This window comes from Amborella trichopoda, chromosome 6 (genome assembly GCF_054954075.1).
Source record: "Amborella trichopoda isolate Santa Cruz 75 chromosome 6, AtrichopodaSantaCruz75HAP2 v2.0, whole genome shotgun sequence".
In the NCBI taxonomy this organism is placed as follows: domain Eukaryota; kingdom Viridiplantae; phylum Streptophyta; class Magnoliopsida; order Amborellales; family Amborellaceae; genus Amborella; species Amborella trichopoda.
In genome coordinates, this window is record NC_142341.1 from 34,323,370 (window position 1) to 34,351,259 (window position 27,890).

The following is a 27,890-nucleotide window of genomic DNA, read 5'->3' on the forward strand; positions in this document are numbered from 1 at the left end:
GCAAGCCCGCATATTACATAAATGCGGACTTGGCAATAAATAATTTTTTAAAATATAATTTAATCATAATTTTTAAAAAATATATAATCTTTTAACATGAAGATCATGAATATGAAAAGAAACTTTTTTTTAAAAAAATAAAAATAATAATTAAAAAAATATTCGGACGGTTAGTTACCATTGTTTTTCGATAGACCACCTATTTGCATCCAGATGGATGGTTTGTACCTCTGGACCGCATACGGTAGAAATGCGGTCCAGCCCCGAATGAAACAATTTTCGTTTTCTTTCGAGGGGTAAAGTAAGTACACTGGTCAGAAGTGAAGACGGATACGAGAGGAGGTGGAGAAAAGCACAGCACTACATACAAAAGCTTCACGCTCCATCACCCTAAGCGATCAGAAGTGAAGACGGAGATGAGAGGAGGTGGAGAAAAGCACAGCACTACATACAAAAGCTTCACTCTCCATCACCCTAAGCGATGGCATGTCCTCACTGGCACGCCTCTCTCTCTCTCTCTCTGTGCTAAATCCGGTTCTAAATTTTTTTCTTATTTTAAAAGAGGACTTTGATCATTTCACTTCGATACCAATTCTCTATATTGCAAATGAATTGGATGCTACTTCTTTCTCTCTCTCTCTGTCTCTCTCTCTCTCGTTCTTGGATTTAAAGGAGCACTTCTTCTCGGCATTTGGATCATGCAAACATCTTTCTCAGGAATAAGGTATTGTGCCAGAAACAGTAAATGTTAAGCACATTTTGATGCCTATTTCACAACCATTTAGGGAATTGTTAGCACTTTATGATTTCCTTCGATTAAGTCATCTGGTTGTGTGCTTTTGGGTTTGTTTTTATCTTCTGAAAGAGACTTTTAATTATCATAAATTGAACGCGCTAAAAACTACTAGTAGATCTTAACTATCTTACCCAGGACAGGATGAAACAGTCTTGGAACCGTTAATTAGGATTTTAATTATCTCGATTCTTAAATCGTTACTTTGGAAACGATATGAAATAACTTAACTGAAGCATGTGTGGAGACAGAAGGCTGAAGGTCTTTTTTGGGCTGAAATGAGCAAGTAAGTATGATGTATTTGAGACCACTATTTGTAGAAGCAACGAGGATATGTAACAATGGTGAGGATATTAGCATTTTAAATAAAAACTTGGATGGTACGTTTTTAAATCTTCAGCTATCCAGTGAATGGGTTATGTGAGACGGAATGAGGCAAATGATTGAGAAGTATAGTCGTGAAAGAAGGTTTGGTTACATTTTGCTATCCCCTTGTTTTGAAAATCATAAGTCCCATTCTCAAAACACCACAACAATAAGAAGCATGTGCTTCATAAAACAAGGAATAGAGGTCAAATGAAGCTCCATGCTTCGAGCTCATGAAGACAACCTTGGTCAACCTACTGGTCACTTTATATTGATGCCCTAGATGTGTGCAAGTGGGTGGCAAAGTTCAATTTCATTGACAGTTTCCTTTGCAGCATTACTCATGAAGGAAAATAAGTTTCACTGGTACAATAGCCCAAGCGAATGGGAGTTTGGACTATTTCATGTTGACCTTTAATGTGGGTAGTCACGTTGGTTGTCCTGTGGAACTGAAACTGTATGGAAGTGATATGATTGGATTGGGAGCAATGGATTCACCAAAGTTTGAGGTCAGGTAGATGTGCTGGAAAGTTGGCCAAGGAGGTTTGGAGAACACTAGACTTCATGCAAGGGATGATTATAGAGATGATATTTGGCATGTTGTCTAATGCACGAAGAGCTGACTCTGATTGCCCCTTGTGGTCCTGAGGCTTGAGTTTCCAATTGTTTGTAAAGAGTGGGAGGCAGACTGACAACATACTTTGGAATCCATACTTATGCAGATCTCTTAGAAAACCAATGGTCGATAATCTTTAGTCCTTGTGTTTGCTGAGGGTTTTACCTATTAGTAAGATCGGGTAGATGGTATTGGCCAAAGATGCTGGATGTTCATTTATGGCAAAGAGTAATTTATGTACAATCGGAGTTAAGATGCGGCGGTACCTTATGGTCCATATTGTGGGCTATATTATGTTGATGTCCTACTTTTTTATTTTTTTATTCCCATTTTACCTTTGGATCAAAAGTCTAACTTTCGAACCACCTAAAATAAAAAAAAATAGTGCATTTAGGAGGTTCAAAAGTTCAACTTTTGAACAGTATAAAAAAAAATAAAAAAAATTGATGCATTTGGGTGGTCCAAAAGCTGAATTTTGGAACCACCCAACACCTTTTTTTTGCTGTGTTTTAGGATGTTTGAAAGTTGGACTTTCGAACTACTCAAATACATCATTTTTTTATATTTTGGATGGTTCAAAAGTTAGATTTTTGAAGCAAGGCTCAAATGAGAATTAAAAAAACTAAAAAAATGTAGGGCCTAAATGTAATAGGGTCCAAACTATGGACCATACAATACTGCCACATCTTTCCTTCGATCTGAAGCTAAATTTCTCTATGGAAAAATCGCTCTACCCACTTTATTAACAGAAGCAATTATGTTGTTCATTGCTCAATTAGTGTGGCTAGTTCATGCGCTCCAAAAATGTTGAGGCTTTTGGATGGTTATGCTACTTGGACATGCTGCTCATTGTGGACCACTTACTTCGCTAGGGTGTGGCTTTAAAAAATGAGTACTATGTGCCGAGAAAATCAAATACTATAAGAAATGAAATGTTAATATTTTTTTTAAGGGAAAATTATAGATACCCTTTGGAGTACACTTTATAGCCATGCTCAACCCCGGTATTTTTCAAGTCACACCACTAACTTCAATATCATTTATTTTTGCATCCACCTCTATAGGTAAGAAAGTAGTCTTTTTAAGACGAAAATACCATCCATGTATTTGAGATAGTTTCTCTCTTGAATAACTAGAAATTAGATATTTAAGAGAGAAACTCTCAAAATTTTTTGAGTGAGAAACTGTCTCAAATTTTAATTTTTTAGAGAAAGAAACTATCTCAAAACTTTTAGAGAGAGAAACTATATCAAATTTCAGTTTTTTAGAGAGAAAAACAAATTTTTTAGAGGGAAACTGTGTCAAAATTTTTAGATAGAGAAACTATATCGAATTTCAAGTTTTAGAGAGAGAAATTATCTCAAATTTTTTAGAGAGAAACTATCTGAAAACTTTAAGTGAGATAAACTATGTCAAAAGTTTTAGAGAAAAACTATATGAAATTTTAAATATTTAGAGAACGAAACTATCTCAAATTTCAAAGTTTATATATGGGGGGTATTTTAGTACTAATAAAACTACTTTCTTTACATGGGGGGTGGATGAAAAAATAAATAGTATTGAGGTTAATGGGTGGTTTAAAAAGTACTTGGAGGAGCATGCCAAGAAATTATGGTCAAGGGGGGTTCCTATAATTTTCCCTTGTTTTTTAAACACATGTCCAAGTGGTTGATTTAACACCTCTGAATTTGGGGTTTTTAGTTGGCAAGATGCCATGCTCTAGTCATTTGAAGTAGTCATAGCAAGGTGGCTAATGATTTTCTTTTCTTCCCAACGCTTAATAACGTTTTCCTTTGATTAGTTTCTTGGGAAAAAGACATCAACCTTGTAATCCAAATAAACCCTCAAGTCCATGGAATGCCCATGGCCTTCTAAATTAGAAGAAACGGGCGCTTAATCGCCTCTGCACCTTTTTCATTTTGTTTTTTGATGGAGTACCTTTATTCCTTATTTTATGAAGCACACTCTTCTTATTTTTGTGGTATTTTGAGAATGCGACTTATGATTTTCAAAACAAGTGGATAGCGAAATGTAACCAAAACTTTCTTTCACCACTGTGCTTTTCACCTTTTTCATTGTTTAGATTATAATATTATCCATTCTAATTTTAATGACCTCGTAATCCAAACCCTACAAAACTCCCCCTCTTTCTTTCTCTTCCTTACCCGTGAACCCTTCCTCTCTTTCTCTCAACCTCCCTTGAACCCCAATTTGTCACTACCATCTTGTGGACTTCAAAAATAGGTTAAACGAGGCATCCCATATTCCATTTATATGATAGGGTTATTAAGAAAAGGCAAAAGGGTAAATATTGTGATTTGGACGATGAAAAAGGTAAGGTGAGGGTTAACATCATTTCTTTTAACGTGGAGAGGGTCATGGGCTTTCCATGGCCTCGAAGGTTTATTTGAGATTACAATTATAGAGAGGGGGTGGTCTAAGAAGGGTGAGGACCTTAAACTTTCTCTTAACCCATCCTAAGCTCAGGTAAAAGAGGTGGGTGCTGTTAGGTAGGCAGCAAATGTAAAACTTTGTCAAAACTTCACATGAATCCTTAATGGAAGGTGCAGCGCAGACTTAGTACAACACCTATTAGGAGGTGCGAGTTAGTTCAAGTGGAAGGTTAAAAAAAGGCAAGAAGTAGGCCGAAAAAGACATTGTTGGAAGTAGTGAGAAAATATATAGGAACTTATGCCCTCACTGAAGGTATGGCCTTTGTTAGAGCAGAATGGTGGATTGGGATTCGTGTAGCCAATCTCAAATAGTTGGGACAAGGCTTTTGATGATGATAATGATGAATCATAGAGAGGGGGTATACATGTTTGTCCCTAGTTACTTTACTCGCACAGAGTGCAAAAGGATGACCATTATCATATGGGTGTTTGTGAGGAAGGAGTTTAAGGCTTTACGATAGTGGGCTTACTTTGTGGTTGGAGTTCTATGGCCACTCTAGAGGACATTATTCATAGACCTTGGGTCCATTGAATGACACCCCCCTTCAATTTCATCAATTTAATTTTGATGCAAGCTCATTTTGTGGGATTGGCTTGGCTGGAGTTGGTGGATGTTTCTAAACAGTGTACAAGCAATGCTTAAGTCTTTCTTGCTGTCGTTAGGTTGTTGCGAGGACTTAGAAGTGGGTTGTGTATGCCCCTCACATGGATTAGAGTTTATTTATTTCTCTAGTTGGGCCTGTTAGGGAGAGGAGCGACCCATGTTGTTTTGGACTTGTTAGTGAGATAAATGAGCTTTACAACTACTATTAGCCTCTTTATTTTATGAGACCTATGAGTTGGCCAATTCTTTTGGCTTGATAAAGAGTTAGTCTTCTCTCTATTATGATAAAGAGAGATCATTCTGTTGTATCGCGGACTGAACCTATTTCTTGGCTGGAAAGAAATTTCTTAATCAGTGGAATGACTTACCTTTGTCTCGAACTTTACTTCCCCTGTGATTGAGCTTCTCCTCTGATTGACCCTCCCCTGCTTCAAAGCGTAGACCAAATCGGAGCTAGCTAAGCTAGCCTAGGAATCTGTTCAGTAGTGATCAAACCCTCAGTGAGCAACGTAGCAAACCAAGGGTCACTTGGAGATGGCTCTAAGGGACTTGATAGATCAAAGTCTGTTTAAGTGATTATTCTTTGGAAAAAGCTTCTTTAAATTTTATATTATAATAATTTTGCTCATAAAATTTAGTTATTGGTAAAAAAGACAATAAATACAATCATCTAGCTCCCCAATCTTCATGGCTTTACCCAATTGAATAACAATTAAAGTGATTATGCAACTTTGGTATTGACAAAATTACCATAGATAACACATTTATTTGGGTTCAGCCCTTTCCATTATTGCATCTAACATATTGTTACACCCATGCTTGGATCAGACCTTTGAGAAATGTAAAAGTTCATTCATCTTCATGGAACTTTTTTTTTCTATGGCCCTTAATTCATGAAACTGGGGGCTTCAGTCATGGATTATAGCTGTCTTATTGTTGAGCCATAATTCTGAAGCTAGGAAAACAAGTAAATTCAATACTGGCTTCATAGAGTCATCATAGCTATTTGTTGGATCACTGTTTCGCGTTCTATTGGAACGCTCTATTTCAATAATTGTAGCTATCTTCTAGTGTAATTTGCTCTTCTTTAAGTTATTCTCTCTGTTGCCTCCTTTACATGGGAGCCTTTATGGGGTCTTGTTGTAAACCATTTGTACATACAACACTATTATCCTTGTGACCCATGCCTCTTTTGTCCCTTTTTTATCCAGAAATTTATTTCAGCTTTCAATGAGCGTGCCTTATTTAACCATGTAATGGTTTTTGAGGCTTTATTTTAGCTTTTTAGAGCTCTCCTCCATGTATTCTCTAATCTTTGCATTAATGTCTTCCTAGCATTTCTGGAATCCAGTTATGTTGGTAGAGCTATGGACAAGGAGGTTCTTATTGCAACTAATAAGAACTAGAAATACAAGTAACAAGAAATAGGCAAATTTGTTGCATGATTGCATGTTCTGTTGGAACAAAGAAACTGGCATATTCAGAGATTTTATTGCCAATTAGAAAAAATGCAAGTTACTAAAATTTCTTATATGAATTGTTGAGTAAGGAATACTCAAAGCAAAATTTAATTAGTACTTATCTGTTCTCTTTGGACTCTAATTGAAGGATCATGATAACAAGTTGGACATGGTACCATATGGTGAAAGAGGGGCCTTTTCTAATTTGATTCGATGGGGTTTTTAGCTCGAAAGAAGTAAACCTTTTTCGTTGACCATATTACTTCAAAAAATAAGTGACCATCTTTAAAGTATTGGTATGCCATGGGAGGGGAATAATGAATTCCACAAAGAAACCCCGTCTCTCTTCTTACTATCCACACTCTCTCTACAATCATTTGAACCTGAAAACAAAAGAAACCCACACCTCCTGACCTCTATTTATCTCTGGATAACTTTTCATAGTGTTTTGTGTTTGAGATTGAGAAAGTACTTTTTTTTGTCTCCCTTTGTTTGCGCTTATGGGAGCATTATTCATATTTCAAGCTTACCTTCCATTTTTTAGATTACAGGAGGTGCAGGCCATAGAGTGTGTCATGGTTACAAAACATGGTAATTAGACTCAAATGGCTGTTACATCTCTAGATATCATATGACCAACAATTGAAGATGGGATTTTGAATGAACCTTTCTTTCTACTTAAACTATGAGGCTAGTTTTAAATTTTAATTATACTTAGATGTAACTGAATTTTGTTTGGTCAAGTTTATCATATGTTCCTTATCACCTTTTTTGTGTCATAAGAACCAGCTTGGGCTACTTCTCTTGAAGTTTTCCAGGTCTTTGAATCATATTGGTAATGGCTAATAAAGATGAGTCCATATAGCATGCTCCACAGTTGTTGGGATTGGAAACAAGATATGGAGATTGGGATGAGCGGGAGATCGTGAAATGCTAGACGATCCCTATGGTTGGAAGTGTTGTTCTTACAATGCTTAATATGGATCGACATTCCCAAAATGTTAGTGATCTTGATCCCAACCATTTAGGGTTCTTGATCTTGAGCTTTTGGGATCACGATTTCAAACTTTTAGGGATTTGCTCCCAACCTTAAAGAGTACATATAGTCTAGGATTATATATTCCTTTTAAAGTAGGGATCTCTTTACTTAGGGCCAACAAGCAATGCAATTATATTAAAAGTATAGTTGTATTAGAAGCTGGTTATAAATAAATAGAACCATCAATTTGGTCATTATCTTGGTCCTTGAGTTGGGAATCAACATCCCTATCAGTGGGATTAAGATCCCAAAATTTAGAAATCAAGATCCCTTTCCCAGAGTGCTGGGACGAGATTCTGGAGTAGGTTTGCCACCTAGGTTGGAAGATACCAGCAACTATGACATAATGCTCCAACTGGAGCACACTATACAGCTCTCTTTGACAAAGACCTACCTAGGAGTATTTTCTTGATCGGAAATTCTGGGATTAACTTTAGAATCACCAGATAAGTACTTTCTGCAAAAAAAGAGATTTTGGTTTCCTAAACACTTAGCTCTGACTATACCATTCCAAAGATTGGATGTTCTTTGTTCCAACTTGGAAATGTTATTTCTTTCTTTTTGAAATGGTGGAGACGTTATTTCTTACATGAATATATTAAACACTTAGGTCTGACCATACTATTCCAAAAATTGACATTTCTCTTTTCTAGCACAGATATATTATTTCTTTCTTTTTGAAGTGGTGGAGATGTCATTTCTTTCGTGAATGTATACATTGTTTGTGATTCCCTTTTATTTTTAACTTTTAATTTTAAGGTTGGTCTCCAGGTTGAGGAGGTTACATCCTCAAAATATGAGATCCTAAAAATACTCCTAGCTAGTGTTTCACCCGAGGGATTAATTATTGGATGTGCTCCCGCCCGTGCAAATAATCTTGTCGCAAAAGAGATAACCTTTTCACGCGTAAATCATTTTTTAGGTTTTGGATTATGTACAGAGAGCTAAGCAAGATGGTGCTGTACTTTTGGTAAACTTTTGTGTACCTTAAGTCTTTGGAAGTTGATATACATATACTTTCCATGACTTTCAGTTGTTTTACATTCCTCTTTTTTTAAGGGTTTGCACCACCCATGGGAGGGCCATGAAGATCATGCAAATGGGCATGAGCATGAACATGAGGTAAAACTGAACTCCAGTTGATGTGTGGCTCTTGGTTGCTATGGTGCTGGTAATCTGTATGTCTATATCTTTTTGGTTATCTAGAAAACATTATGACGAAACCCAAGGTAACTTGCATCATCTCAGAAGAATAAATTTGAGATAAGTTGTTCAGAAAAAAAGTTGGCTCATGGTCCCCTAGACAAGTCTCAAGAATTCATTCTTTCAAGATTGCGATGCCAATTTCTGGAATAGAAAAAACTAGTGGTTTATCAGTTGTGTGGTGGGTCATTTTATGCGAAACATGCCTGATGTCTCTATAGTTCTTATCTGTGTTCAATATTCCTGGATAATGTCCTTCCAGAAGTTAATTGTCTTGCAAATGATTTTCCTTGCCTTGAGTTTGCCTTGGGTTGGAATCTGGAAGTCCATCATTATGCCTCATACGCTTCTCTGGCTCAAAGAATGTCCCTCATCTGAATTTTGAAAGCTTTAGAATTGAGGCTAGATGACCACACTGCCCTGGGCTCCTTGCATATGGGTGGTTAGTGACCTCTTTGATGGCCCTTGGGGATCCCCTTGCTGTTTGGAGCTTAGTTTCAGGTGTATCCAATTGGGGTAGCATTTTGATTTCAAACAAATAATAGTATACTTTTCTACTGCTTCAACAAATGCTCCCTTTCGCATTTGTTCTTGCAAAGGTTTTTTGGGAAAATCTTAATTTTTTTTCCCTCATATCGTCTTGCTTTTGCTCGTATCAGTGTATATGTTTTGATAAACATCTCAGTTGTAGAGTTTGTAGAGGTTGGTCTTTGGCAGGTACTTTTTGGGAAAGGTAGATTTGATTCCCAGAACTTGCAATATGTTGTTGAAATTTATTTTTGTTAATTGGGAAAGGCGGAAGGTGTGGGCAGCTTGTTTTAGGAAATTTGGGCACTGAATGTGATGGTCAGTATCTTGAAATGATTTTTTGGCAAGAAGCTTGAACGTAGATGTTGGTAGAGTTGAGGACATAGTCAATTCGGTTGAGGATAGGTTGAGATCCTCCCATCAATTCATCCTTGACTGCCCATTTCGTGTGATCATTCACATAGTTACCGTAATCTCTTCGCCCAGGTCGCGATTTTGCTTCGGAATCCTAATTCTGCGATTCTGACAAGGAATTTTCACGGAACATTTTTCCTTGAATTCAGGAAGTCTTGATTCCTTAGTTTAGGGATCTCGTTTTGAACGTTTGCCGATCTCGATCCCAACATTTATGGAATCTTGATTCCAACTTTTCGAATCTCGGTTCACTATCTTTTTTTCTCTAAACCTAGAATCCAATCATTTGTAGGCTTCTATGGTGTTTCATTCTTGATCTTGTTATCTCAAAAACACTTTCTCACTCATAGATTATTTCGAGAACCTAATTTGAAGGGCTTCCGTGGTTTTATCTTCCTTTGCCTTATTATGAGAGAGAGAGAGAGAGAGAGAGAGAGAGAGATGTCGATTCCAAATGCATCAGAAACTTGATTCCAAGGATGTTGGAATCTCGATTCCATGCATGAAGGAATCTTGATTCCTTATGAATCGATTCCAGATAGGTCAGAAACTCGATTCTGGAGAGTTCAGAATCTCGATTTCATATGTAAAGATCTTGATTCCATTTGGGTCGAATCTCAATTCCAATAAAGTAGGAATCTCGTTTACCGTAATTCCCCATCTACATATGTTGATTCCGAAAACAAGAATCTTCTAGCCAGTCGTGATTCCGATTCGTAAAATGATTCAGAATTCAGAATCTTGAGTGTTTCCGACTACTATGATCTTTTAGTATGCAGTTTTAGAAGAAGTCAAGTATTTCGGCTGAGAAATTCTGTTTGTAAAAACAGTGTTCTCAATGCCAGGCATAAGACTTTTCTAAAGTCTTCATTACCAATACAAATGTTTACTATACATTACTATTTATGATTCATATGGCCTTGGGAAATGAATATAACTGCAATGTTTTGTTGAAAGGTGGTAGACAGGAGATTATGATCTATGTAGATCAGCAGAGGGATGCCAATAAGGTACTCTTGATGTCTTGTTGATGGGCAAAGCCGCAAACCACTACCTTCTAAATGAATTTGGTGGTTGAGGATGAAGAGGGAAGAACTAACAGCCTGAGGTTTTAGTAAATATGCTCCTGATGTTTTGAATGAGAGATGGAAAGAACAAAGAGAATTCTGAAGCCTTGGAGGTCTGAATAGCTATTTTAAGTATGAGGATTCTCGTTGCAAATATGAGAAGGTTTGGATAGATAAATAGTGTTGGGGAGGATGTGGAGGTCCAGTTCTTGGAAGGGCTGGGCTGCACAGTGATAAAGACTTTTTGGTAACTGTTTTTCTTTGAGTCCTCAAGGTGTTCAAGGTGAGACCTTTGAAGAAATCTACTGAACATAGGATAAACATTGCTAATTGAGTTACAGAGGTTGATAAATAATTTTCATAAGACAGGTCATGGACCAGATAAGGTGGCGTACAACTTGGATATTGTTGGAGTGTTCACAATTGATGTCTTGTATGCCATAAAACATGTGGGGGCCTATCCTACTTTTCCTACCTGATTTGTTTGAAGGAAGATGCAGACTTGGGTTTTCATTTCTTATGTTTACAAGGACACTTATCCAGTTGACCATGTATAACATGGGTATGATTATCCTGGAAATGTTTATTTAGTACAAGAAGGAACAACCTGGATCATTTGTTGGTTCTATGAAAGTTTAGTTGGCTGCTGGCACAAGTATGGTTATGGTTATTTAAAAATTATTGGGTTATGATTGACTATCTTCCTAGTTTGTTGTAGGTCTGGGTTGGTACAAGCTGGAATGGGGAGAGATCCATATCATGTTGGTTGTCCTTTCTTGCTACATTCATTACTTTTGAGAGGGGCTACAGTGTTTCGGGGACAATTACATATCCCTGACAGTCTTTTTTGGAGAAATATTAACTTGTATTAACAGAAGTACTACATATGGTAGAGTTGGGCATGCCACATTTTGGTTCCTCCTTGGACATACAAAATGTGGGTGTCCGCATTCCCTCAAAATAAGATTTGGTAGGTTATGTTGGTCATCTACAAAATGATGCCTATACAGTCCCACTAACAAAAGCCAGTGGGAGTACATGTCAGTCTCCTTCATCAGTCCTCCCAGCTGCTCCTTCCATGGCCAGGGCGCCAGCTACATGGTTGGCCTCCCACCAATCATGCATGAAGGTGGCTGCAGCTGCCTGCAAATGTAAAATATGTGGTAAAAAAGGTGAAGTAATCTTTATAGGCATTTTGCTTTTTTGGAAGCCTGGAGAATGACATTCTTGGAGTCTCCCTTGACTACGAGGGGAGAGGCACTGTCCTCAGTTTAGCTAACCTTTTCCAGACCTTCGAGTGCCTGGAGTGTGAGAAGAGGGTGTGACCGTGGTGTCTCTACGAATGGGTTCGAAGCTGACTGATCTGGGGTTACATCACCATTGACATTGAGTTTGTTGGAACCCTGATCCAGTGGTCTCCACAGGCTCAATCTATGCATGGGAGATGGTCTGAAGGATAGGATGTTCCTCCAATTTGTTAGGAAGTCCTTCATGGAGAAGTTATGGGGACCTTTGTGATTTTTAGCCCAGAAAGTGGATTTGATGCGGTCTCTTAGTGCCCGGAGGCTTGATTCTGTCCCTCAAAAGATGCATCCATTTCTCTCGAAATGGACCAGATTGTCTCATGGCCAGTTCCCGATCAAAGTTCTGTAGAATATCTGTCCACAGTTGGGAGGCTATCATGCAGTATAGAAAAAGGTGATTGTTTGATACCTCTGCCTCTTTACACGTAGTGTATCCATTTGTGAGCTGGAAAACATCTCCTTTGGAGTTGATCAGTGGTGACAGCTCTATTGGATAGCACCAACCGGTTGAATGACCGAATTTTTGGGTAGGGAGTGACCACACTAATAGATTTTGGACTGGATGGGTTGGGTTGGGTTCATTGTTTTGTAGAAAGATGATATTTTGAACCCTGAACTTGCCAGGGCCCAGATGAAGCTGTCCACTCCTTGGGTGTGTAAAAGAGGTGCAGGACTTTGGGCATTTGGGCCAGATCCTATGCCTTGTTATTGCTGAATGGCTTTCTGGAGGTTGGATTCGACATCGAATAATTCCCTATGATTTTGAAAGAATGGGAAAGAGTCAGATCTTGGGAGGATGCGATCCTTACGAAGTTCAGCTATCTATCCCCCAAAGCTAGATCACTGATCCAGACGTCCTTCCAAAAGTACAGTCCCTCCTAGAATTTAACTCTAAACCCGGGCAGAGGGATGGTCTTTGGGGACTGTTATTGAGTTGTCTAGGCATATTTTTGGTCCATAATTAACTTCCTAATGTTAGAAATTTCGGCCGCCCAGCCACGAAGGCGGAAATTTTTTCAAAACGAATAGGTGCAGTTTGGTTGGCAGCATAAGGCATTTTGCTTCTGGGCGCCGCCCAAGCACCACCTTAACAATTTTCGGGCGGCAGAAAAAAACCTTCGGGTGAGGGTAGAATATGTAATGTTTCCCCCGAAAAAAGGGAGAAAAGGGTTTTAAGGGGTATTCTAAACCCCCATTATACAATCCGTGGCATTTAGGGTGAGAAAAACCCTTCAAAAACCACTATTTTGTGATTTATCGAAAGATCGATAACTTTTATATTTTTTCGATTTCTTCCCAAAACGAAGACAATAGTTCGTGAGTGGATTTGGAGCTTCAAATAGTTGATTTTGAGAAATTTTGGTGACCCAATAGACGAGGTTTGCACCGACACCGATTTGATTTTGTTACAACACATTATGTTATGAATCATGTGTTTTTTCTTTTACTTTTTTTCTTTTATGATATATTTACATGTTTGTAGTTAAAAGATTGATTTTTTTGGTGATTTATCGATTTTTTTTCTCATTTGGACGATGGAATTGAGCATATATCGTATTCTTTTATAGTATGGACTTCTCACCGACATCCATGGATTCGTTTCTAGTATTGACTTCTAGTTTCCTTGTTCTTACAATGACATTTGGTATTTCAAGCATTTTAATGCCTTACAACTTACAAGTTAGTAGTAACTCATTGTAGTATTGTATTGTTGTACTATTATGTTTTTATTTATTTCATGATCACGAGGAGTTTGGGGCTTTAAAATTGCCCTAAAAACTCCCTAAGGCTATAAAGCAGCCCTAAGAACTCCCCAATTTTTTATGTCTGGGGTGGAGGGGGTGTTTTTTGTTTATTTTAGTCAGGGCTACCTGTTGTTGGGCTGGTCCCCCGAACGCGTAGGTGGCTAGGCACCCAAATTGCCTAGGTGCCCGAATCCGTTGTTTTGAACTTTGTAACTTCCATAGGTGGTCTTGTTGGGCACAAATATCCGCCATCATTTTCCTGAGTGCTAAATTGCACTCTTAGCTTCTGGATCCCTAGACCTGTCCTTTTATAGTGTGCATACCTTGTTCTAGGCTACAAGATGGATTTTCTTGGGTTCTTCTGCTCCTAACCAAAAGATTTGTTCATCAGGCTTTTGAGTTTGGTGGTTATACTAGCTGGCATATTGAAGAGGGACATGCGGAAGATGGAGATGCTAGAAATTGTGGCTTTTAAAAGGTGAGTTCTACCTCCCAGGCTAGGTATCTGCCTTTCCAAGTAACGGTCTTCTTTGGAATTTCTCCAGTATTGGATCCCTTAGGTGCTTCTTTGGCTTTCCTATATAAACAGGGAGCGTAAGGCATTTTGAGGGTATGGGTTCTATCCCACAACTCAGTTTGCATGCAAGGTTGTGAAGGTTTTGCTGATCTACCTCTATTCCCATGATTTTTGTCTTTTCCATATTGACCTTCATGCCTAATGGAATTTTTAAAAGCACCATAGGAAAGGCCAAAGAGTCGACTTGATTGGGGGTTGAGTTGCAGAAAATTCGAGTGTTGTTCGCATGGAACAAATGGGTCATTTCTGGGCCAAGTCTAGAGGATTTGAACCCCGTTAATAAGCCATGCTGAGATAGCCGGGAGATAAGAAGGACTCAGTTCCTTTACCACAATGGTGAAAAGGAAAGGGGCAACCTTGCTTGAGTCCTTTAGAAGCTTGAAAGTATCCATTGGGGAATCAACCTTAGAATTCGCAGAAAAGGAGCATTTCATAAGCTTTCTGGATGTGGAGCTTTCTCCTAGACCAGGCTGATGATAACTTGACGAACTTACTATTGGGAAAAAGGTCTCTCCAATCAAGAGACTTTATCTAGGGACAAACTCGCTGCGGGTAGGTTAGCCATCTGTATTCCCAAACCAAGAGTGCTCGAGTACGAAGTTTGGTAAGTAACGTTACAATGTCCCTTTTGACTAGTAGAGGTTCCTCAAAGGTCTGATTTGCCACTTAGATGTGGGAGGAGACTGGGTCGTGGGTTTAGGTGTCCCAGATAAGGCAGATACCTTCTTAGGCTCCATGGGCCTAGTAGGGGCATCTGCCCTAAACTTGCCTAACCTTTTGAAGGGTTGGATGGGGAAGTTTAATTCAATAATTGCCTATATATCTATGAAGTATTGCTACGAATAAGCACGGATGGCTTATCCTGGTGGCCAAAGTCGTGAATATTCTATCCCAAAATTTTTTTTTTGCAGGTGTTTGTGGGTAGGCTGGGTGTCTTCAAGAGTGCCTGGGCAAAGACCCTTTGAGGAGGATAAATTGAGGTAGAGCGAGTAGCAGTGTTTCAAAAAGTGCTAGGTGGGCACCCAAAACCTGAGCGACCCAGTAGTAAGAAAAATGTCTCTATAGTCTCTAACATTATAAGTATAACTGTATAAAACATAAGAATTAGGGTTTTAGAGCACATCAAAATTCAAAAGTATACTACACAACACATAAGAGCACACACTCCATAAGACCATAACCATAAGTCCATATTCAATTGTGAATTATCCATATTCCATAGTCTGATTGATAGTCCACACTCCACAATCCACATTCCACATAGTTAAAACTTAAAAAGTAAAATTTACCAACCAAATTACCAAAGTTACTAAATACCAAACCAGTGGAATCACAAATCCACTATCCACAATACACAGCCAAGAGGAGGAAAACAAAAATCAAAGAAATACTTGAAGACTCAAAAGAATCTTCAATCATTATTTATCATTCATCATGAAAAAAGTAGGATCAGTTGCATTTGCATCATATGCATCAGAGTCGATGCCATCATCATCGTCATCATCTCCCTCCTTTACATAATGGTCATGCTCCTCTATCTCTTTCGAATCTAAATCTGCCTCTGCTTCTTCCTCGTCCTTCACCCTGCTCCTCTGTGAAAAAGATCTAGTGGCCCTAGGAGGTCGGCTGATGTCCCTGAGGCATCCATGACCATGTCCCATGTTAATCCTTCATATCCCTCGACCTGATCATCATCAACCAACCACTCCATAGCATTGTCCATAGTTTTTGATCTGAGGGGGTCTTTCTTATCTCTCTTAGCGAACCTGTCCTTCAAGAATCGATTATACTTGACATAAACTAAGTCATTGAGCCTCTTTGATTCAAGCTTGTTTCTTTCGTTGTATGAATCTAACAAAATGAAATGAAACTAATTAATATAAATAATTAAATAGATAATAATAATACTACAAAACTAATAATTACTTTAATTCTAAATTACTAATACAAATTACCTCTTCAAAAGTACTCCAATTCCACTCAACCGGACGAGGTAGTAGTTAGGTTTAAGATCCGAATGGCCAACTTTTGTAAATTTGGAGCACTACACCCATGTTGGCTCCACCAATTGGCTGCAAAGATATAGAATAAGATCATAGATAAATAATTGAATTTATAGAAATGAAACCTGATTACTTGAACTTGATGAATTTAAGAATATTATTACCTGAATCATTTTTGGTCCTTTGCCTCATCGCCATTGGACTCCCAAAAGACTTTAATGTGCACTTGTAATTTATCAGCTCATCAGCACATATAATATCCTAGATATTTGGATCAGGGACTAGCACATCTACACACTTATGAAATCCAGTCATAGTTGTGTCATTTGTGTGTATATCCCTATCAACATAAAAAAAAGCTGGGTTCAAATAATAAGCAGCTGCATGTAAGCCGATGTAGCTACCTATCCCACTTCTCATCAATAACCTCCCAAACTGGCTTATAGTGGCTCTCATCATTATCTAAATTTTGGGCTCTCTCTCTCTTGCATCTCTCCATAACCTCATATATGTAGCCCATAAAAACCTTGTCACTATCAATCATGTGAAAGACTTTGACAAGAGGAAAAAATACCTTAAGATCACCTTTCACCCCTCGCCAAAAAGCCTTAGAAAGGATAATATCTCTCACATTCTTCCCAACCTGATCCTTGGACCACTTGCATGCTCTCTAGTCATCCAAGGTAAACATCTGCCTCAATTGGACTCCCCTCGAATGTATGCTATGCAGGCATAATTACCAGGTCGCAAATCTTGTGACCTTAGGCCTTACAATATCTTACTTCTTTGTAAATCTACGCATCATGTTGAGTGTGAGAGTGTGGCTATAAATGAAATTTGTAGCTGATTTTGCCTTGTTTACTGTACGAGGTCTAAAAGATTCTAGGGTACGTTATGTGCAACAAATTAGCAGCAACAACATTAGGAGCAGCATTGTCTGTGATAACCTGTATAACAAGCTGCTCCCCAACCTCCTTGATTCCCTTCTCTATAACTTGGAATATGTAATGGGCATCATGGCTATTATCAGAGGCATCAATAGACTTAAAAAAAAACAATCCTTAAAGGACAATTCACCAGCAAATACATCCGACTTCTTCTCTTCCTATCACTCCAAGCATCAGTATAATAGAAACTCCATACTAAGCCCATGCACCCTTTTGAACTTCAACAGCATCCTTCGTGACACTCACCGCTTTTTTCAAAAGAGGCTCCGAAGCTCATATGGGGTTAGGGGTTTCATCGCAGGCCTAAATTGACCAAATGGCTCTACTAAGGCGTAGAAGCTGCTTAGGCGAGCGGTATTGAAAGGAATGCTCTCCACATAAAACCATGTAGCAACATAAAAAGTAGCTCTCTCTTGCTCTCTTCCTTCTTGATTCTATTTTCAATGATGGTTTGTTTCTTTGCTTTCTCTCCTGCAACCTCAAGGTCAGGCGGGGCAAAAAACAATCCATAGGGCTCTCTAACCCGAGGCTTCTTAGGCCTCGAACTCTCAAAAGCAATTACAACTCCCTTTCCCTTCCCCCTAATAATGGATTGTTTTACCTCTTGACATCCCTCCCTGTTCTCATCACTGTCATCATCATCATAACTGACTTGAACCTCAGACCTAATCTCTACTATGGAGGCATGTCTCTCATCTTTTTTCATTTTTACAAGACTCAGAAAATTGTTTATTTCCTCTTTAATAGCACCATGAGCTTTTTTACATGGGGCAACATCCCCCTTGATACTGGCAAGATATTTCTTGAACCGGTTTATGCCCCTTTTTGTATCCTTTTCACCAAACTTGCATCTTATGCAATTTTTATCCAAAGGATTTGGGTTGTAGCCATATTTCAAACCCGGATCACCATTTCGATTAGATCCCAAAAAAGACATCTCAAAATAATACAACTTATACACGCAATAAAAAAAAACCACCAACTTTGATTGCTCGATCTCAAAACTTCCACCTTTAAGATGTTTCTAAGGACTCAAAATCGTTTAAAAAACCCTCTAATAGATTTATAAAACATCCAAAATTAAATCTAATATCAATAAGTGATGTTTTGATCAATTTCTCATAACTTTGAGAAACCTTTCGTTCAGGTTATGAAAGGTGGTAGCATGCCCTTGATGAGGTGGAAGTTGTGCACCCTAAGCTCAGCTAGCAGAATTGTTGAGGGTGCAAGGCCCAGGTTTAGAGGTCCAATCGTTTGGGAGTTAAGGGGTTGCAAAGAGGTTGTACTCATGAGAATGGGGAAGAGTGTTTTTGAGAAAATTAGAGGGGTCGTGGTGGTAGCATCCCCACACCTAGTTACCACATCGTGGTATCCATTCTTACCGCTGACACCCCCAATTAACACCTTCAAAATGTAACTCCCTAATCTATTAAAACACGGGTAGGGGCCTGTCTTCCCCACTAAATTACCTAAAATAAAAAAGAAAGAAAGGAAGATGGGATTGTAATTGGTTTTTTCGGTTCCTTTTTTTCTTTTTTATTGGGGGGGTGGGGGGGTTGTAGTTGGAGCAGGGGACATGGAGGGGTGGCTTTGGAAGAAGGGGAGAGAAGGAGAGGGTATGGAACAGTAGAGGTGGTGCCATTACGTGATAAGGATGGGGTTGAGGGGTTGGTGGCAGAGGTATAAGAGGATGGGATCTAGGGGAGAGGTGGCCACATTGTGGGGGTGATTTGAGAGAAGAATAAAATGAAAGAGGAAGAGGTGGCACCATGACGGCGCGCCCTTGGGTTCATGATAGGGAGGGGGTTGCGAGGTTGGTAGTGGACGTGTGAGAGGATGGGATCTAGGGGAGAGGAGGTGACATTGTGGGGGTGGTTTGAGAGAAAAAGGGACTAACAGAGAAGATTGAGAGAGTCAAGGGGGTTGCGGTTCAGAAGGAGGTTTAGGGGTAGTTGTTGTATGAGGTTCATTACATGGAGCAAGTTGTGGAAATGCATAGTAATGGATGCCCGAGGGTTTAAAATACCTAGGATGCTTGTTGCACCTCTACACAAAGCCTATTGGAGCACCTGGACTACTATAAGGGAATATTAGTGCGTTGAGTGCAGCCAATTATTCGGTATCCACGTAGGAAGAAGTCTCCACTTGTGTCTCCAAGGGGACTAAAGATTGGGGGAGGGCAAACTTGTCTCAAGTGATGATCCTTGATTTTCCTGCATAAAGGTGCCAGGTGTCTCGGCTGCTTTAGGTGATGCACAACTCCTGAGGTGTTAGGGGAAGAGACATGGAGGCTTCAAGTTGAGAGTACGAAGGTTGTCTCCTAATGGCACTTTCTAGATGGGAGGGGGGCTAGTTAAAATACATCAAATTAATATGTAAGAATGAAAGAGTATGAGAGATTAAGATCTAGAAAGAGAGAAAGTTAGAGAGATAAAGATAGATGAGAGATAGAGAGAGTCATTTTAGGAGGAAGAAAGGACAGTAGGGTCACAACCACGTCCACTAGACCCCCACGCCCCACCTATATCCTTTTATGCAAGGTTTTAAAAAACCAATTGGTGACCTGGATAGATCACTTCAAAAACCGTGTTGGATAAGTGGATTGGCGATCCGGATTGGAGAATCGGCCGGTTTGGCTTCAAAAAATTTCAAAAAATAGTGTTTTTTGAGTTTTGGAAAAAGTTTGGGGTTGTTATATTATGTATTTTTGTTATTTTCCAAAAAAAGTGAATACTAAGGCGTTTCCCTGTCTAGATGTCTGTATAATAATTAATTATAGTATAATATCATGATATTGCATTAAACATGATTAAAAAAATACTAAAAAACACTTCCATATTATAAGGTTAAAAAAAATACCCTTTATAAAGTGAAGTTAGTATCACATCAAACATTTGTTAATTCTCTCTAGTCATCCAAAATTATCACAACCTAACCAACTATAATATTATATACTAAAAATTGGAATTATTACTTTATATTTTATAATTATTTTAGTATACAAATAAGAATAAATTTAAACTGTCTTATAATATCAGCGAATTTAAAAAACCTTATGTACAACTATAACATAAAATAAATCATTATGTAATTTGAATATAAATAAATAAATAAAACACAGTTTTCTTATGGCTCAAACAATGAATTTTTAATCATGTTTTAATCACCTGTATATTTACCTCAATTTATTCTTCTACCCACCCTATTTAATTACCCGTAGAGCCCCATTTAATCACCCGTATTTAATTACCCGTGCCCCATTTAGTCACCCACAGACCCCTTATTCAGTCCCACATCAAAAATTGGAGCATGCATGGCCTTCATAAAAGGCCACACTCAAACCTTCAGTGCACGCACTAGTTAAATGGTGGGGCTGCAAGGAGTTGCACAACAATGAGGTGGGGCCCACGTAAAGGTAACTTCTTTTTGAGATTAAATATGCGGGCTCCTGCCCCTCGTTTTCAAACAAAATTTCAAAAGTTGCAATGAAAAAAAAGAATTCATAAATGTTCCTCATTTAAGCCAGTTTGGATCAGAACCGACGGATTCGGCCGGTTTCTGACGGAACTGGCCAGATCAGACCGGTCCTAGGGGGAACAAATTCTAAGTCTGATTGACTACTGGACTCTCAATGAGAGATTGACAGAGATGGAAAGATTGCTAAGCGAGAGATAGCATTGTAATTAATGTCAGTAAGAAGCTAGCTAACCTGGTATAAGCTAGCATGCGCTAGATAGGCGCATGGCATGGCTTTTACTGTAGTCGATAGGCGTGCTTGCTATATAACCTGGCTGGTACCCGATATATAAAAGGAACCAGATCGCCATCGATGATTCTCAATCCGGATCACCGAATTTTCAAACCTTGCTTTTTTGTTAATAATAAAAAGTTTAAAGTTCAAAACTGCTGTTAAGTAAGGGGAAAAAACACATTAGTCCTTAGAGACATAAATACAAGAAAAAAGTAATATTAACTTAGTTATTGATAGCACTTGTCCTCAAGCTGGTGCTTATTATCTGTCATGCTCAACTTGCTTAAAATCATTTGCAGTCAAGGTTTCCCAATATCCTTGATATGAGTGCTTTCTAGTTGGCTTTTGCTTTATTGGAAGCAACCCTTTGTCCAATAAAGTGCCAATTTATTTCTATATGCTTAGTTTTATCATGCTGAACTGTATTATGAGCTATACTGATTGCTGCCTTGTAATCACAATGCAGTTTCACAAAAAAGCCAAGTTTTCATAAAAGGATTTTAGCCCGGAGTAATACACATCCACCATGAACCACAAATCTATACTCAGCTTCTAACCTTGATCTTGCTACAAATGGCTGCTTTTTTCTCCAAGGTTCCCTTCAACAAAGTACAATATCTTGATGATGATCTTTGATCCATAATAGAACCAACCCAGCCTGCATCTGTGTAGGCCTCAAACTCGTAAGTTCCCATCATTAGCAAACAACAACCCTGATGATGATTTTAGATACTTGAGAACTCTGACAAAAACCTCAAGTTGGATAGTTCGTGGAGAATGCATAACATGACTAATCATGCTCACATCATATACATTATCTGGCTGTGTAAATGAAATGTATATAAGTTGGGCAACTAATCTTTCAAATGTACCCATATCCTCGAGTGCTTCACCCCTCGGGTCATCAAGCTTGTGATTTTGTTCTATAAGTGTATGAGCTAGTTTAACACCAAGCTTTCATGTTTCCTTAAGGACTTCCAATATGTACTTTCTTTGAGAGATGGAGATTCCTCTTTTTGACGTGGCCACTTCTATTGCAAGAAAGAAACTTTTAGCTGGCCTAAATCTTTTGATTTCAAATTATCTTGCCAGAACACTCGGTAGTTGTTGAATTTCCTTATGACAATTACCTATTACAACAATGTCATCCGCATATATAATTAGCACCGTGGTTCTAGTCTTGGTATGTTTGATGAATAAGGTATTTCAGCATGACTTTAAGGACATCCAATTCTTTCAACAGGACCTTTAGCCTTTCAAACCAAGCCCCAGGGGACTGCTTTAGACCATAGATGGCCTTTCTCAGTCTACAAACGTTTCCTTCACATCTAGACTTTTAGTTCCTTTTTTCCAACTTCAACATCATAAAACTGCCCATCACTATCCTCCATAATCAGAAAACATTGGAACGCGAAGGGGAACAGTAGGTCTCTCTTCCACACTATGCTCCACATGAAGAGAGGTCGGAGAAAAAAGAGTTGACTCAAAGGAGGTTGCATCCATTGAAACAAATTTGTTCCTCGACACTGGATCATAGCATCTGTAACCTTTTGATAGGGCGGATGACCAAGAAAAATATCATGGACTTGGGGTCCAACTTTCAACGATTCGGACCAAGAACATGAACGAAGATAACACAACCAAAGACCTCAGTAGAAACTCTAAAATGTGGATGATCATGACAAAGAAGTTTATAGGGAGATCTGTAGTCTAGAACAGGAGAAGACATCCTCATTGATGAGATAGGATGCAATAGCTATAGTTTTGATCAGTAATTATTGGGAACATTGGCATTCTTACTCGAGAAGAGTGCGACTAATTTTCAAGATGTCTGTTCTTTCTTTCAACTACCCCATTTGTTGTGGGGTATGTGAGCAAGAATTCTGATGTTCTATGCCATGTTCTTCAAGATTGGATAATAACTTGTTTGTAGTATTCTTCACCTTGATTAGATTTAAGTAACTAAGTTTTAGTATCAAACTGAGTGGATTATTTTATGAAAAACCTGAAGATTTCAAGAACTTCATCTTTGGTATTCCTAAGAATGTTCCACGTACATCGAGAGTAACCATCCACAAAAGAAACAAAATTACCAATAACTAAGAATAGAAATAACAAGAGAAGGATCCTACACATCATAATGCACAATAGCAAAAGGAACAATACTTCCATCATACTAGGTAAAAAGGAGTTTCTACAATGTTTTGAGAGTTCAGAGACTTCATATTGAAGCTCTAACACAATAGTAGAAGTAAACAATTTAGGATATCAAATTTTCAATTGTCATCAAATGCAGCCGCATAACGCATTATGCAGCCACGTAATGCGTTTTGTGGCTCTTGGTGCATCGCTCGTATGCGGGGATTTGTGATGCTTCCACATATTCGGCGCATTGACCAAGTATCTTGAAGCTTCCGGCTCTGATACCAAGTTAACATACAACAAACTAATATGTAAGAGTACAAGAAAGATTAGGATCTAGAAAGAGAGAGAGTCATGTGAGGAAGAAAGGGAAATAGGGTCACATTATTGTCCACCAGAGCTCCACGCCCCACTTATATCCTTTTATGTTAATAATAAAAAGTCCAAAATACAAAATTGCCCTTGATTAATGAAAAAGACAAATAATCCTTAGGAACTTAAAATATAAGAGGAAATTAAATATAAACTTAGAGTTCACAACAAAGGGGCAGGGGCAGGAGAGGGGGTTGGGGGATTGGGAGAGTTATGGGGGTGATCAATTGCATAATGGGAAGGAACTCGAGGGGTTGAGGTTGGATGTGCAGGAGGCCACATTAAATTCTGGTGGGTTGTGTTTGAGTGGAGTCTAAGGTGGAGATGTGAGGCTGGTCCATGGGGGCTGGATTGCTAGTGTGGCTGTGGGGAGTCGTGGCTTGTGTGGTTGGGGTATGGTGGTTGTGTTGGGTGCATTGCTATGTGGGTTTGGGAGCTGTCATTGTTGGGAGCCGTGTGTTGGGTTGAAGGGGGACCCCAATGGATAGTGGGTTAGTTTCAACAAGGATAGTATGGGAAAGGTTCGGATTTGAGGTTGATGGGTTGTACTGGAGAGCTATGGTGGAACCCTAGAGGTGATACAAGCCGACTTTGTGCAACAAAATTCAGGTTTGGTGTTCAGGGCTTTAGAAGTGGATTATTGAGCCCTATTACTTGAGAAAATTTACAAAGCAGGTTTCAACTTGTAGAGCTTTTGCTGCCGTTTTCGAAATGGTTCATAATAGCGGTTTTGGCATAGAGCAAAAAGCTGTAGCCTATGCGAAGCAAGCCAGTGTCTTACAGCACTGTATGGCTTAGTTACCAATCATGCGAAGTCTTCCTCATCTCCTGTAAACTCCTTCAATCTTAAAATGGCTGCACCTCATGCTTACATGGTATCCTCATTAAGCTGAATAGATTGGGTCGTGGCTTGTGTACCATTTTCATTTTATGTTTCTCCATCTCGTTCTCTATATCTCTCTTATTGTTGCTTGTCTTTTTAGTTTAGAAATGGAGTTTAAGTTGGTATTTTTCAGTCATAACTACTAAGTTACTCAATTGAAATGCTTCAGTATCTCTGTGCCTATTTTTCAGCGTGCTAAATTCTTTTTTTGGATGAATTTGGATGGAGCCACATCAGAATTATTTTCAATATTGTGCGTGATTTATGAACAGCTACTTTGTTGATGAACATGACAATCTTAAATGAACCTGTGTTGGTTGCTACTCAAACAGTAACCCTAGTGAAGCCGTGATACCTGTTATTAGAAATCATGAAGGAAAATTTTTGCAAACCTTCTTAGTCTAGTTGGATAGGGCTGAGAATTTACCATATCTGATACGAAACCCGAATTTTGGATCCTATTCGGATCCAGGTGTGGATCCAAGATTTGGATGTGAAATTCGGATCCAGATCTGAAATTCGAATCCAAATAGTAATTCGGAACGGATCCGGGTTGGGGTGGATTTGATCAGGATCCAACCCGAATTTTTCAATAATATATATATATATATATATATATATATATATATATATATATATTTATACACACACATTTATTTATTAATTTATATTTATAATATATATAATACTTTTATAATTTTTCAAACCTTATCCCTACCGTACTTTTAATAACACTAATCCCCACTGTTGTATTTGAGAACCCATAACCCTTATCTCTCTCTCAATATTAGGGTTTCTCTCCATGTTTTCTTTACGTCTTTGTGACTCGAGATCTAAGACTGTAAACCCATCTCTCTATCGAATCCCATCTGGGCCATCTCTCTCCCTCATCACTCTCTGCGCCATTGTTCTGCGCCAAGCCACCGTTGCTTTTCTACAAGTGCTCCTCTGTCTCGCTGTTGAAGTTCAATCACTCCAAATAGGTAAGCCTAATCTTTTTCCTAATTTTATTTATTGTTATCAGTTTTTCTAGGGTTCTTGGGAGCAGAAAAACAGATCCACCAAAATGTAGCTTTCTCTCTCCTCTATTATTTTTTCTGATTTTGTACTTTTGTTGAAGCACTTCGAATCCCCTACAGAAACCCTAAATTTATCTTTAATTTTCTTGCTCAAATCCGTATATTTTGATGGCTTAACAAAGGGACCTCAGAAGAACCTGTAAAATCTGCAAAAATCTGGGATATCTATCACATTTATTTGTTTTTGTTTTTATTTATTTATTATTGCTGTTAGGGATCTTCGTTCCCCACAAAAATCCTAAATCTCAGGTAAGCCTAATTCCTTGTTTAATCCCATGCTTTTGAGATCCCATGGTGATTGGGTACGTTTTCCTTTTATTTAGAACCATTTCTCCATCTCAAGAGTGCTTGATTTTAGAGAAAGAAACCTTTTTTCTTCAACCTTTTTTTCTTTTCTTGCTGTGGTTCCATGGAAGTTACTGTAATTGGATGTTGTGGTTTCAATTGTGTTAATTATGTGGATTTCGGTTTCTGTTCATAGAGGAATGAACCATCTTCCTCTCTCTCTTTCTTGAAGTTGCTTTAATTGGATGTTTTGTGGTGGTTCTGCAAATTTGTGGGTTCTGGCTAGTTCATGGGGAAATGAATCTCTCTCTGTTGTTTGAATGCTTATTTTTGGGGTTTTAGAAATTACTGCCTTCAATGGTTGTTGCAGCATATGTTTGTTTACTGAGCATAGTTCTTGACCCTTGATCAAATTTGCTTGTCTTTTTTATTATAAAGAATTGACTGTCATATAGAAATTTGCTTGTCTTTTTTATTATAAAGAATTGACTCATTTATTTCTATATATCGATTCTATCTGCTGTGGTTTCTTCTGATATGATTGTTTTGATATGCGTTTAGTGCTAAAATAATGTTTACATGGAATGTTTTGGAGCTAGCCATTGGATAGTTGTCACTGAGAATTGCTTCCCATAGTCCTAAGTTGATATTGTGACTATTTTACTGATGATTTAATTTATTTCTGATGATCTACTCTGTGTTCTTGGCTTCAGCAATCTAGTTCTAAAATTCTAGTGCTTTTGATGAAAATATTTGAATGGATGCTATCAAAGGAGTTTGGAATTAGATAAAACCACCTTATATGTGAATCATGATCATGTGAACTGTATCAATAAGATTGATTTGCCAAAGGAATTGGTTTGCTATTTTTACTGAGTTTATTTATTTTCTTGAATCATGTGAACTATTTAGTTTCTTGAATCACTGTATTTCTCTTATTTTATGCTACTGTTGTGGTGCATTTCTAGAATTCTAGTGCTATTTTCTTTTTTTGATTCTGCTGTGTTCTTTTTTGTTAGCAAAATGTCTAATGTAAGAGAACTTTTTGATATAGTAAGAATTGTTTTTCTCATTATAGGTATGGACAACAAACATGCCCTTGTTTCCTTCTTGTTCTTTTTGTTCCTTCCGCATTCGATTTTGAGTGGGATATGAGGGCAAGAGCATGGTTTGTTTTTACAATTAATGGACTACTTTCTGTTCATCGACTCTTCCTCTAGTCGGATTTTATAGGGAGTGCAATGGTAGAATTTGGTGAACTACTTACATACGAGGCTTCAAGGGATCGGTTGGTGAGCTAGTTGTTCAAAACTTCAAATCTTTTAGTTGGGGAAGGCAAAATTATTTGATTCTGACCTTATATGAAGTTCCCATGGTTTTTTAGTTTTTTATATGGGCACAGTATTTTAAAACAATTGGCTGTTGTTGCAGATGCCATTTAGAGAATGATGGTTGTGCTGTTTGAATCTGCATAACCATGTGCTTGTAAGTTTTATGTGTTCTGAACACCTCGGGAACCTAGAATCATTGGCATCTTGAGGGACATGAATAAACTCCCGCAATTCCATGTTATTACTTTTTGTTGTTCGCATCACATTACCAAAAATATCTATTCGTTTGTTTTGGATCTGGTGCATCTATTGTATTTCTTATGGCACTAGTACATAATGTTGTTTTTCTGATTAAGGGAGTGGATAGTCAGGACGTGTGATGGCTCTTCATACTGCTCACATGAATTATCATTGTGATTCTCAAGAGAGTATCCCTTTACTGAAGGTCTGATTAAGCTGATTCATTATTTCTGTTGACCAGAATACAGCCTAACTCATGGTTTTTGTTTTTCAATGTACTATGTTGTTTATCACCAGGAATTTATTTCATAACATGCATGTAAAAGATCATCTCATAAACCGCTAGGATTTTAGTTAATTTGTACTTGATATTTAATTGTTGAATTCTTACTGTGCAGCCTACTGTTGGTTGACGGACTTTATTTTTAATTAGATGTATGGGGTCTCTGAAATTGATGTTAATTAGATGTATGGGGTCTCTGAAATTGATGTTAATTAGATGGATGGGGTCTCTGAAATTGATGTTAATTAGATGTATGGGGTCTCTTGTTACGAAACTGATGTAAGGATATGGGGTCTCTGAAATTCATGCAAGGATATGGGGTTTCTCTTAGTTGAGAATGATGAAACTCTTGTATATACAGGTCTCAACATTTTATGGAATGAGGGCCTCCCATTTTCATTTAAA

At 38.1% G+C, this 27,890-nt stretch overlaps 1 long non-coding RNA gene across 5 annotated transcripts; it reads left to right on the forward strand.

Annotated features, from left to right (window-relative positions):
- The first annotated feature begins 307 nt into the window (after positions 1 to 307).
- Positions 308 to 27,890, forward strand: LOC148781712 (uncharacterized). Of its 5 annotated transcripts, XR_016057791.1 has the most exons (3): positions 24,968 to 25,250; positions 25,561 to 25,595; positions 26,710 to 27,890. It is a non-coding gene; the product is annotated as an uncharacterized LOC148781712 (long non-coding RNA). The 5 variants fall into 5 exon arrangements; XR_016057790.1 differs by lacking the exons at positions 24,968 to 25,250; positions 25,561 to 25,595 and adding an exon at positions 308 to 498; XR_016057792.1 differs by lacking the exons at positions 24,968 to 25,250; positions 25,561 to 25,595 and adding an exon at positions 308 to 484.